We start from the raw sequence: 12,771 nt of genomic DNA, 5'->3' as shown, positions 1-12,771 counted from the left end.
TGGGAGACAACCTGAGAAAACCAGCAGGTGACACTTTTTTGAGTTTTTGCAATCTGCACCTATTTGGGCCAAGCTGTTAAAGCTGCGTGCAATGTTCTGCAAAGCGATTTCAAAATTGCTAGATTTGTTTGTTTATTTGACCTAAGTTGTTGTTATATCGAACCACGCAGTTATAAAGTATGAAAAACGACTAAAATCCATTTGAAACCTCCCATGTTAGGAGACTGTCATATGAGCCGTCCGTAAAATGAACAAACACATACTGAAAATGTTAAAAGCGATTTAAAAGTTGGTGGATTTACGTGTATATTCCCCCTAAGTCATTTCATATAGAACCCCGCAGTTAAATTTAGAACAAAATTATGTAAAAGTCTAAAAAGGCTATTTATGTTGGCACATTGTACCACTACGCAAGCGCAAAGTGATTAGCAAAGTGCTTACAATGTTGAGAAAAGCTTGTGCAATGTTGGCAGATTTACATGGAAATGTTACCTATTCTGTTACATTATCGAGTCCAGTTGTTAAAAGTTCGCGAAAGTGAATGAAATATGTCATAAAAGGCCGTTTGAATATCGTAGTGGCCCTCGAAGGATGTAGATTTTTTAAACATTTCCTTATATTAAATGGCCGCCAAATTACGATAATTTTTATATGACCCTGATAGATGAGTGGTTAGGTGATCGACCGATAATGGAAGTAAAGTTCAATCGGTCGTGGTACTTGTAGTTCTTGCATGGGAGACAACCTGAGAAAACCAGCGGGTGACACTTTTTTGAGTTTTTGCCTTCTGCACCTATTTGGTCCAAGCTGTTAAAGCAGCGTGCAAAGTTCTGCAAAGCGATTACAAAGTTGCTAGATTTGTTTGTTTATTTGACCTAAGTTGTTGTTATATCAAACCTCGCAGTTATAAAGTATGAAAAATGACTAAAATCCATTTGAAACCTCCCATGTTAGCAGACTTTCATATGAGTCGGCCGTAAAATGAACAAACACATACTAAAAATGTTAAAAGCGATGAAACAGTTGGTCGGGGTTCTGTATGAAATGCTTTAGGGGAAGATACACGCACATCCACCAACTTTTCAATCGCTTTTCACATTTTTAGGATGTCTTTGTACATTTTACGGCCGGCTCATATGACAGTCTGCTAACATGGGAGGTTTCAAATCGATTTTAGTCATTTTTCGTACGTTGTAACTGCATGGTTCGAATTAACAACAACTTAGGTCAAATAAACAAACAAATCTAGCAACTTTGGAATCGCTTTGGAGAACTTTCCACGCTGTTTTAACAGCTTGCACAAAAAAAAACTCAAAAAAGTGTCACCTGCTGGTTTTCTCAGGTTGTCTCCCATGCAAGAACTAACCACGACAGATTGAACTATACTTCCATTATCGGTCGTTCACCTGACCACTCATCTATCAGGATCATTTGCAAATTATCGTAATTTTCGACCATTTAATGTTTGAAAATGTTTAAAAATTCTACATCCTTCGAGGGCCACAACGACATTCAAACGGCTAAAAATTTTACAAGATTCAAATACCAGTCTTAGGAAAGGAAATGATGAGTTAAAGGAAAGAGTTGGTGGTCTGGAGCAAGAGATAACTGACTTAAATCGATACCACCGCAGGGTTAACCTTGATGTAAGTAGTATTCCGGAAACACCCAGTAGAGAAGAGAATACAGATAGCGCATTTCTGAACATATTACAGAAATTTGATCCAGAAATATCAGCAAATGAAATAGATATAACTCATCGCATAGGTACAAGAAAATCAGGAACCATGGCGACCCGGAGTGAAGAGAGACAACAACCACAACCGATGCCTATCATTGTAAGATTTACCACCAGAAGACGACGAGTATATATGACGAAAGGCGTAAACTTAAAGAAATCTCCACCAGAGATTTGGGATATGAACAAAATAACAATTTATACATCAAGGAAAACTTAACTCCAGCTGGGCGATCTCTATTAGGCAACCCCAATGCAGCAAAAAACGGGCACGATATAAATTTATGTGGACTTACAATGGGTGCTTTTATGTGAAGAAGTCACCTGAGCACAATACAATAATTATAAATACAGAAGCCGACACCAGTAAGATAATATAATGTCATTGTTTTCTGTTTCTCCTCTTAAATTTTAGTTAAGTAATTTGTACATTCTCTTCAAATTTGACTGCCAACAAATAGATGAGAACAAATCATAAATTTCATTGTAAATCATATTCCGTTAATGACTTTGATACAGAATTGCCAAAACCTCGAACAGGTTATATTGCCATTATATATTTAAATATAAGATCTTTAATTAAAAATATTGACCAATTAAACATTTTCTGTGAAATAATTTCCTTGTCTAAAATATGGCAAGTGGATGATTTATCCTATTTTAATATTCCTAATTATACTTTAGTTAAAAACTATCGTACTGCTCCTGGTGGAGGTGTGGCTGCATATATTCGCAACTCACTCCCATTCAAAATATTACAAAAAGTTAACACACATGAATCATAATCATTGTGGCTCGAAATACAATTATCAACTAACTGTTAGAATGTTAGCGTTTTTTATGAATTTGATATAAAAATCGTCATTTTGACCCCAAATTGCAACCAAAATAATGATTGTGCCAAAGGTCTGAAATATTTTCTATACTATATCGATACTGGAGATTATTTATTACTAGTTAATTGGAGTGTATCCATTTTCAAACTGTGATTGTGATTGCCTGAACTCGGGTGGAATGTTAGCGTTTTTTAAGAATTTGTACTAAAAAATCGTCATTTTGACCCCAAATTGCAACCAAAATAATAATTGTGCCAAAGGCCTGAAATATTTTCTGTACTATATAGATACTGGAGATTATTTATTACTAGTTAATTGGAGTGTATAGACTTTCAAACTGTGATTGTGATCGCCTGAACTCGGGAGGAATGTTAGCGTTTTTTATGAATTTAATCTAAAAATCATCATTTCGACCCCGAATTGCAACCAAAATAATAATTGTGCCAAAGGTCTGAAATAATTTCTATACTATATAGATACCGGAGATTTTTTATTACTAGTTAGTTCGGTTGTATCGATTTTCAAACTGTGGTTGTGATCGCCTGAATTTGGGAGGAATGTTAGCGTTTTTCATGAATTTGATCTAAAAATCGTCATTTTGATCCTAAATTTCAACCAAAATAATGATTGTGCTAAAGGTCTGAAATAATTTCTATTCTATATAGATACTGGAGATTATTTATTACTAGTTAGTTGGTGTGTATCGATTTTCAAACTGTAATTGTGGTCATCTGAACTCTGGAGGAATGTTAACGTGTTTTATGAATTTGATCGAAAAATCGTCATTTTGACCCCAAATTGCAACCAAAATAATGATTGTGCCAAAGGTCTGAAATATTTTCTATACTATATAGATACTGGAATTTATTTATTACTAGTTAGTTGGTGTGTATCGATTTTTAAACTGTGATTGTGATCGCCTGAACTCGGGAGGAATGTTAGCGTTTTTTATGAATTTGTACTAAAAATCGTCATTTTGACTCCAAATTGCAACCAAAATAATGATTGTGCCAAAGATCTGAAATAATTTCTATACTATATATATACTTGAGATTATTTATTACTAGTTAGTTTTTTATATTTTCCACAGCCGCATGAACCAGCGATTATAAAAAGAGGTAACTTTTTTATTTTGTATGAACAGAAAAAACGCGACTGGCCGATACTCTGACTGGCGGATGGCGACTGGCGGATAACTTCACTCCGGTGCCTTTCCATCTATAACAATCAATAACAATATTTTAACAGTATCACAAAAACATCTTACAGAAAACGTGTCAAGCTAAATTCCGATAATTTACATGTGTAATTTGGTTACAATTGCGCAATATGCGTGCTCTGAAGAGAGGCATATACAATTAAAATAGGAGAGGGACACTGGAGGGGAACGAATGGGATTAGAGTAGGGTGAGAGGGCGCTAAGAAAGTCTTACCTACATCATCTTGTAGCGTATAATAGTCCTGCGGCATAGCCTTGATTATAGCAAAAATTGTGCACATTATGATACTAGCATGAAACTTGGCACACTGGTAGGTTATGATAATGCGATTATTTGTTGATGTAGGACCACCTTGAACACCTTGAACAGGTATTGTTTCGTAATATTTGCAATACAGATATATTATAAGCTTGAACATAATTCAAAACACACTTTCAGAGATCATATGTAATAATAAACAATTCACATAGAAAAACTATATCATTTGCACTTGATTAAGTCTATACAAACGATTCTTATCAGGAAATAGATAACATTGCAGTCAAAATCACCTCTATATAAATACTTATAATTATATTGAACACAGTTTGGGAGAATTGAACATATATATATTAGGATTCAAGTACAAACATGTGTATGTCAGGAAAATATTAGGATTCAAAGCACAATATTTTGACATAAGTGACTCTAAACTCACAATTAATTCCATGTATTTTTAAAATTATAATACTAAATTTAAAATAAATTACTGTAAATTAAAGATGCAATTCACATACAATTTCATGTCTGTTTAATGTTTTCAAAATATGTTTTATCAAATGCCACCACTGAAAAATGTCTTTGTTTAATCTCTACAATGTTCCAAAAGTTGCAAACTTTGAATTTATCACATCCTCTTGAATTTTCAGTATGGAGATTAGTCTCTGTCGCATAGACCATCACACATACACAATGGCCTTCTTGGTAAGTAGCTCGTAGTATATGTTACACAAGTACGTTCTGGGTTGGTGGGACAGCTTCAATGGGTCTTCCCTTTTTTGTGAATAAAAAAACGGCTGACATCATTAAATAATGGTAAGAAAAACGAATACATGTTATAAATTATTCATATCTTGGTCATGAATAATCAATTTATCATTCAATTTAAATAAATATATATTGTATTGAAGATTGAATACAACCTAAACATCGAATTACCTTCTGAAAATTGCTGGTTCTGTCATATAACAGCACAACAAATCTCTTAATTGTTGAGAAACAATGATCAGAAACGTCGTCCTTCTGCCAACTCAAGGAATTCTTCTAAGTCATCCATGCAGTTTTCTTGCCACGTCCAACAAAGGATGATGTTGTGTCACATCCCGTCAATGCATTGAACATTGGCAAAGATTTTGATCTTGTCGGACCAAGAACTGCTGCATAAAAATGAACAGGTAGAATTCTGTAATGCTCTCCTGTTCCAAATGCAATCCACAGTTTTGATATATGAAGTGCCTGTACAGCAGCAATGAATAGTACAACAACATCTGTGTCCACTGTACGAATCATGACTTCTTGATGACCTTTTGCAACTGAATCAGCAACATGTACCATCATACGTGTGTCAGCTTCGTCGTGTGAACATGGTGATAGACTAAGTCATCCATGCAGTTTTCTTGCCACGTCCAACAAAGGATGATGTTGTGTCACATCCCGTCAATGCATGGAACATTGGCAAAGATTTTGATCTTGTCGGGCCAAGAACTGCTGCATAAAAATGAATAGGTAGAATTCTGTAATTCTGTCCCGTTCAAAGGCAATCCACAGTTTTGGTATATGAAGTGCCTGTACAGCAGCAACGAATAGTACAACAAAATCTGTGTCCACTGTACGAATCATGACTTATTGATGACCTTTTGCAACTGAACCAGCAACATGTACCATCATACATGTGTCAGCTTCGTCGTGTGAACATGGTGATAGACTAGACACATCATCACGTTGTGGAAATATAATTACATTTTCACCATCAGTAGATACAACCTGCTTCCCTTCAGTTTGAATCTTGCTGATTTGGTGTGAAAGGAAATGAAACAACTCTTTCTTGTTATTAGCAAGGCGTAAGAAGCCTTGCCAATTTCCAGGAATAGCAACAAAAGGTGAAACTTGCCTTCTTGACCCACTTCCTTTTCTAGCCCGTGTAGATGCTTTTAAACTTGTGGTGAAATAGTCATTCCACACTAGGTCCAATCTTTCCACTTTATTCTTTCATTATACTCCAGAAAATGTCTAGATGTCCCAGGTTCTAGCATTTGCACAAGAGCTGCGTCCTCTATGATGATAACAGAGTGATTGGGATTATCTTCTGAAAGTTCGGTGTCTTCACTTAAACATGGGAGAAGATCACTCTATGCCCCTAATCCGATTTTTCATCATCAGATAAAGAAGGAGGATAGTTTTGGTTTTCGTGGGGAGAAATATTTTCAAGGTTACCATCACGATTTTGACAGCCAATGTACATTTTGGAAAATAGCTGGCAATTTTTCTTAGTTGATGCCATTTTTTTGTCTTTACTTGCTTCTTTCTTGCTATTATGCCTGAATAGTGTGAGCCTATTTTGAGGTATAGCAGCTTTTATTGGTTTGGATCTGGAAACAAGTCTTTCATCAACAAAAGCTTTATACTGTTGTACACCAATTGCTTCTATCTTATTTACAGTTGTTGGAACTGATGGATCAGCAATATCCCTTGACGCTAATGAGATAATATCTCCCCCTTCTTCTTTGAAGGGGTTGCCCACCTCCTGTACGACATTAATTAGGGAAGAAACATGTTTCTTGAATCGATTTTGGCTTGCTTTAGATTGTGGTGTGGCATTTTCTCTTCTTTATTATATGTGTTCCCTTCCTCAAATTCACGTACAATCCTGGAGAGTTCAGGTCCAGCCACCATCCATCTTAGCAGTGCACTTGGGTTTTCAGTAAGACCTATAGCTCCACCATCACTCTTCACCAATTCATTGTTTTGTTCATGGGCTTATTCTATAGGAATGGCTGAAAAAATATGTGTGGTCTTTTGTACTGTGAACTTGCCATTCTTTAATTCGTCATGAACAGAAGGGGGAGTTAATGGTAGTTGAACCATAGCTCTGATATGTACTGGTAACCAGCGGAAAACATTTGTCTTGTCCAATGTGAACATCCATGGGGCAAGGTGAGTAAGAGAAGCTCCATTTCAAGAGTCAGGCTCTAATAGAGAAATTGTGGATTTTCTTTAGCTGATTCAATGCACCAGGAAGGAAAAGTTACAGCTACTTCAGTTGAATTAGACACAAGATACTTCTTGTAAGCCAGGTATTGAAGTTGATGAAGACATGCAGCAGTGATCTGGTGGGCATATCTTGTACGTGTGACATGGGAAGCTTGTAAGAAAGAATTTGCTTTTCCAGGTATGATAACCTCTGCAAGAACCAATACATCTGTCCAACCACTTCCATCAAGCCATGTACCCAGAGCTTTTAAGGCAGCCATTTATATATGCAGCCCATCATAGCTACCAGATGGTCTTCGCCTATTATGGTCAATGGCCAAGTCCATTGTACTTCTTTTGTCAGGGCAAATAGTGGTTGATCGCAGGCAATAACAGAAATTTGTCTTGGATTGAGATGTTTCCCAGCCTTTTGTACTACCAAGATTGAATGATGGATCATTGCGATTGAGTGTGCACAATCTGGAAAAAGTGGTAAGAGAGCACTTGTACACTTAGGCTGGATGTCATATGTCTGATGAGCGGCATGATAGGAAGACTAAGATAATGTATGTGCGTCTTCAGTCGGTTCCACATCATCTACATTTTCAGTGCCATTGTTGTCAATTTCCTCCAGATCCATAGTAGTGCAATGCTCTGTCTTGTTTAAAACGTATTCAAGCCATTCTTTTTCTTTCTTTATATAATTCTCTATTATAGGTTGATAATCCATTTGTGCAGTCATAGAAGGTACACTAGGGTATGTAGATGATACAGGAGGTACATTTGTATACGATGCAGGCAATGCACTGCAATAATTGAGCGATTGTTAGTGCTGCCTGGTTTTCTGGATTAGCTGCTTGATGTTTTATATTGGGACCCTCAAGACCCATATTTACTAGTGCTAGGAGTGATGAGGGTACTGATTTACGTTGACGGTCTGGCTGGAATGTACCATTGAATAATACTGTTTCTGTAAATAGTTCCCGACGTACTATTTGTGCTGTTCCTGCAAGAGTCACTGCGTCAGAATCATTGTTTTTGTGAAATGCATCAGAGAGAACTTGACCAATATCATCATCAAATGCTAGAAACAGGTCACGGCCTTTAGTATGTGCCGGGAGACCTGGGATATGTGACAACAGCTTGTCTTTCAATCTAGTTGTGTGTATTCGTTGCTTCTGCTTCACACCCAACTGCTCTAATCTAGTACAGTAGTCCTGTGTTAGGTCTGTCAGTTTAAAAATTGGTACATGGGATTCATCTGATCGCATTTCCTCTATGTAAGATAGCAGCTCAGCTAAAACGATATTGTGTGTCATAGTCTCAGTGTCTTATCTCGTGCATGATTATATAATCATGTGAGACATTTTTTATGGCACTTGGCTTCGATGGCAATCATATCACCAGCACTATGCTTACATGGCAGTTTACTATCTTCTATCTGGAGAGCTGCAGCAAGAACATGTGAATCCAACCCAAAAGTGCATGCTTCAACTAGATCATTTGGAGAGGCTAACTCATCACAGAAAAAGCACATCAATTTACCTGGCTCCTGTCTAGTAACACTGGAGGCTGAACGTGTATGTTTAATTATTTCAGATGAGTCTTGTTTTTGACCTACTTGAAGTTTTCTTTTTGACATTCGTTCTAATTTGGTTGTATTGTATTTATTTCTGCATGATTTATGAAATTTGGCATTCTGTTTCAGCAGAGTTTGCGATATATCTTCCCCTGCCTTAAAAATAGACAAATTCACTAGAAGCTCACCAATCTCGTCAAAATTCTGTAAATGTTTGGCTAATGTTATGTATCCAATGCCTCTATCACTTCTTGTAGATGTTGCAGGACAAACATTTGGTTCTTCAGGTGCCGCTTGACAAAATATGCACAATGACCAGTTGATAGGAAATATTGTTGAACTTGTGAATGATTGGTGAATGATCAGTGTTGAGTTCATTCATTTTGATATAGTGGTCAATGAGAAACACAGAATATTAAAATATTTCCAATACGTTTAACCTTTTCTAAGAATAAAGATTAGAAGAATTAGATAGAAAAGTGAATAAATATGCGAGTACAAGCCAACCTTGTCATGTTTCTGCCTGGTGTACCAGCGTTTATAAACAAGCCTGTCAAAATCAATATGGCAACTTTGGAATTACAATCTTCAACAAAAGAGGGCGCAATTGAACCTATATACATTAGAGGGCGCTGTTCTTCTTAAGGTGAATGTGTTATAAACTTCAATGACAACTTAATCTATTATAGTACTACAAACCATATTTAAATGAAATGCTTAGATACAACGTTAATTCCCAACTTTTGTTTTATGTGCGGTAATCTAATAAATTAAATTTCATAAAGAATTCAAGCTTTTTTTACAGTATACAAATACTTTATTGTCTGTTTAAAATGAATTATGTGATAGTATGATGAATATAAATAATCATAATATGATCAAATAACAATTTTAAAATGTATGACCTCCGATGACCTTTGGTGACCTCTAGGCTGACCTCTAAGCTCAAGTTCAAGGTGGTCCTACATCAAATATTAACCGCAATGATGAATTCTATACATCTGCCAAGTTTCATACTAGTATCAAATTGTGCACATTTTTTCAGCTATGCCGCATAATTGCCAAAACTAGATGAAACAAGCACTATGAAAATTAAGTAATATCTACTATGTAATTAAATTAGCAACTTCGCCGCTTTGCGCCCTCTAATTGCGACAATTGTGCGACATTTTCCCTTTGCAGCGTGTTCAAGATGATGGCGATACCAAGACACTTTTTTATTTAATAAATATTTAAATAATTAATCGCATTGGCATTACTGGTACGTAGTGAATTTGTAATCAAGTAAATAATAATTAATGTCAACTATTTTATATCATTCTATAAGCAATAATTAAGATTTATTAATACCAATTACAATGGTCATGTATGTTTTGTTTTTATTACAGCTTTTTTGTTTTAAACATTCATAACACTGTTTGTTAAAATGTAAAAGCGAGAGGTTCGTCACCTGCGCACGCGCGGAAATTGAGTCCCAAGCGACGATAGCAACACACGGTAAAAATGCAAAGACTCATGGGTAGACGCTTGTTTGAAAACAATGACACGTTATGGCCATCTGACGCATGCGCAGGTGACGACTCCCCGCTTTAATTCATCAGTTACAAAATATAAAACTGAATTAATATTTTTTTTATTTGTTTAATTCTAGGTTCACAATTCACTTTGTCACACTTTGAAACTAGACTGGAAAAGGAAACACTATGTACTACTTAGTTCATCAAAATTAGCAAAATGTCAACGTCTAAAACTCATAAAGAAGAATTGTTTAACAAAAAGAAATAGTAGAAGGAGCTACGTACAATTCAAATATTGTGCTTGCAAAGAACGTTAATATTCAATAAATTTCTCCAGCTCCTGTCAAACCAACAAATACCAAGTTTCTCAATAAAATTGTTGTGATTGATGTTGAAACAGGATTGGCTGTAAAGGATGAAATAGTTAAAATTTATGCTATATACTATTATGACATGAATGTTCCGGCATCCAGTTCGATACCAAACAGAGTTACTAAAATAATAGGTGTGCCATAAATCATGTGATGCACACAATATGCTGATGTGGCAGCCCTGGACGAGCTGCTCAAATCGCCTCAAGTCGCATGAGGTATGATTTCTAAACGTGTTTAAGGTAGCGGAATAGTTTTTTCTGCACTTTTCACATTTTATTTTGAAAATCACAAGCATAGCTCCATAAGGCATGCTACATACATTAGTGTATTTATTTTATTGAAAAAATAATATCATGTACAAGTAAACTGGGTTTTTTTCTTGTGTGCAAACATACACCCAAGTTTTTGTTTATCCAGTGTACGCCCTATGAGTGCTTCTTATTAATATTCATGGTTAACAAACATAACTGAACTGAGGCTAAGTTATTTACACACAGCTGATAAGATATTTGTTTGTAGTTTACAAACAGCTGATAAGATATGTGCACTGCTTCGTTTCAAGAGGAGGAAGCTGTACAGCAAAAACAAACAAAAACACTTTCGAAACACAACAAATTTCGAATAAACAAACTACTAGTAGTACATGAGTGTATCACATGTTACAAGATTTTGCCATAAATTCACCCGGGCCGTTTAACGGTAGTTTGGTATTTTTTTTATATTTTTTTTTATATTTTGGGAAGACAAATTTACGTTCTAAATGTTATTTTTAAATCTGTTGTCAAAATAAAAGTACAGTGTAACAGTTGGAGATTTTTTTATTTCTGTTTGATACATTGTATGCTTTTTAGGATCAGATCAGGAGGGCCTTGACCCTTATCGAGTTCCGTGTTGATTGACAATCAACGAGATCCGAATTTTTAATTTGATGGCTGGTTTGAATTTATCCACTTTTATTGTGATCAATATAAGCGTTTGGAAATAGCATAATTATATTGCGTGAGTGAAAGAACCCAGTGAAACTGTGTCACAGCGTGTTCTATTTATTTCTGACGCGCGTGGTCGGCGTCGTCGATTATTTTGTATTTTCGTTTTCGAAATGTATCACTCTGCGTTTTTTTTGGTCAGGTCTCGCAACTGAAAGTCCAAGCTGACTTTGTTTTGGCTGTAAAACTAAAAGCCCTCAAAGTCGGATTCGTCAGCATCATTCACAAATACTTGAAGGGCGTCTGTGATATCTTCACCTTCAAACTGTCTTCGTACAAAAAAACAAATTCGTCGTCTTCTTCTCCAGAGTTATCTTTCCCCAGCTAACACCTCTTGAAGTTTGCTGTTCAGTGATTTACTTTCATTGACTCCACCGTCATTCACAGCAGTTTTCGTTTCCTCAACGGCGGTACTCACAAAGGTAAAGGATGTTTCCCAAGATAGGACGACGTATTCAATGTGGACGTGTGAAATATAAACAGAACAGACAAGTCCGGTTAAAGCAGCAAAAAGACGACAAAAAGACACTTTGAAGCCCCGTCATAGCCATAACAAGAAACCACGCGGGGTTGTTTAGTGTCTGTCAATATTTGAGAACATTGCTTTTTCATTGGTCGAATTATGTTGAAAGAGTCGTCAATTGTAACAAATATTACAGTCTGTTGACAGTGATTGATCACTGTTATGATCATGAGAAAAAAATGCTTGCCGCAACTTGCTGTTGGGGAGCCACACTACGGTAGCCTTTTTTGCCGAGATCGCCAGAATCTTCACGATCAGAAAGACTCAGTCGTTGTGACTTTTTGTGGAAAGAAAGTGACAAGTTTAAAACTTGATGCAGCACAATTATTTGCGAACATAATGGACTTGAATTTAGCTGATGGTGGTTGTTACTATTATAAACCAAAATCAAACCAAAGTCCGACGTACCTACAAAAAGAGTGCATGTAAATGTGCTGTAAGACGAACACTTTGGTGAGGAGGGGCAGCGTTTCCTTCGAATTTGTCTGAAAATCGCTTTAGGTTTATTCAGGTAAAATGAAAACTAAACTTGCATGAACACTACAAAATGTCCCTCCAGAAAATAACAAGGATGATGATTTACAATATTTTCGTGTTGAAAATTTACTCTGCATTTCCCCAAATTCACACATAAAAAAACTTATCCCACAGCCGCCATTCCATTTTCTTATTCTACCGTACTCTGTAATGAATGACGTCACCGTTCGTTAACAGCACAGATCGTGTCAAAACTCTATAGCGTGAAACAAAACGGTAAAAAAATACAGTTT

This window comes from Saccoglossus kowalevskii, chromosome 6 (genome assembly GCF_978046115.1).
Source record: "Saccoglossus kowalevskii chromosome 6, keSacKowa6.1, whole genome shotgun sequence".
NCBI classification, from domain to species: domain Eukaryota; kingdom Metazoa; phylum Hemichordata; class Enteropneusta; family Harrimaniidae; genus Saccoglossus; species Saccoglossus kowalevskii.
This window is presented reverse-complemented; position numbering follows the sequence as displayed.